The sequence below is a fragment of the Sinocyclocheilus grahami genome, unplaced genomic scaffold, assembly GCF_001515645.1.
Source record: "Sinocyclocheilus grahami isolate Dianchi unplaced genomic scaffold, SAMN03320097.WGS_v1.1 scaffold1712.1, whole genome shotgun sequence".
Classification (NCBI taxonomy): domain Eukaryota; kingdom Metazoa; phylum Chordata; class Actinopteri; order Cypriniformes; family Cyprinidae; genus Sinocyclocheilus; species Sinocyclocheilus grahami.
The window spans coordinates 97,510-98,654 of record NW_015506891.1 but is presented as its reverse complement, the minus strand read 5'-3'; the positions used below and the strand labels follow the sequence as shown (position 1 = coordinate 98,654).

The window sequence follows — 1,145 nt, the reverse complement described above, 5'->3', positions numbered from 1 at the left end:
CTCGGCTGTTGTCGTCTGCCAGCCCCTCTGCTCGCCCTCAGCCTACCATCGGTACAGTGCGAGCGCCGCGGGTCTGCCAGTCTCCATCGTCGGCGTGGCTGGAGAATCCCTGGCCTCCGCCTCCAGCCTCTTGAGTCAAGGACTCTGCCTCGGCCTGTCGACCTAGTGGATCCACCATGGCTCCTAGCTCCCTCCTCTCCACCGTGGCCCATCAGTCCGCCTTGGTCTGTTGTCGACCATCTGTCGCCTCGAGACTCTACTCCTCCGGCTGCGCCTCATCTCTCCATCCCTCTGGCTCTGTCAGGCTCCTCCTTCCCTTCGGCTGCTCCTTGGTCCTCTGTCGCTCCGGCTCCACCGCGGCCTTCCAGATCCCCGCGTCCACATCGGTCGCCTGAGCGTTCGTGAGTGCTCCTGTGGATTATTAAAGACTGTGGATTGCAATTCTCCTGCATTCTCCTCATTCCTCATTTCCTCTCATTAGGCGATCGTGACAAGCCTCAGGCAACATTCTTTTCTTTTACAATGAACTGGTTCAGTTCACTAGCTTTGTTTAGATGTAATGTATACGCAGTTATATGTGACTTGTGCTGGCAAAATTAGTTGGAATGTGCGCAGGCTAATTTTGAGCTACAGGCAAAAAGAATTGGAAGAAAAGATGCAACGTTACTAGGTGATTTCGCTTTGGAACCTTCAGAAAACTATAACTCGATTTTTCTCTAAATTGACTTTGCTGACTCTATAGACTTGGAACAGATGTAGCTCAGTCATTTTTTGTCAGATTCCAAGAACTCATATATAATTTTGAATGTCTTTTAATTGTGAATGTAAAAAAAAATATATATATTTTTGAAAATGTGCTCATTGTGACTAATTTTGCCAGCACAGGTCACATAATATTAATGCACCCAATAATGGTGTAAAATTAAGCAAAGAACTCAATATGAAAATGGTAAAAAAAAAAAAACATGTATTTGAGCAAAGGAACTGTGTGAACTGCATAGGTCAGTGTGTGAAAGTGATGTCTGATTGCCAAACTAATGTGATGTGGAATGTTGCTGTGTGTTTGTAGGTTATCTGGCTGTATGGTTACAGAGGAAGGCTGTGGTTATGTGTCTTCAGCTCTGCGTTCAAACCCCTCACACCTG

General features: G+C 46.6%; 1 pseudogene; it reads left to right on the top strand.

The window, feature by feature from the left end:
- The window catches only part of LOC107572178 (protein NLRC3-like), a 25,823-nt pseudogene extending 24,678 nt beyond the window's left edge, over positions 1–1,145 (top strand).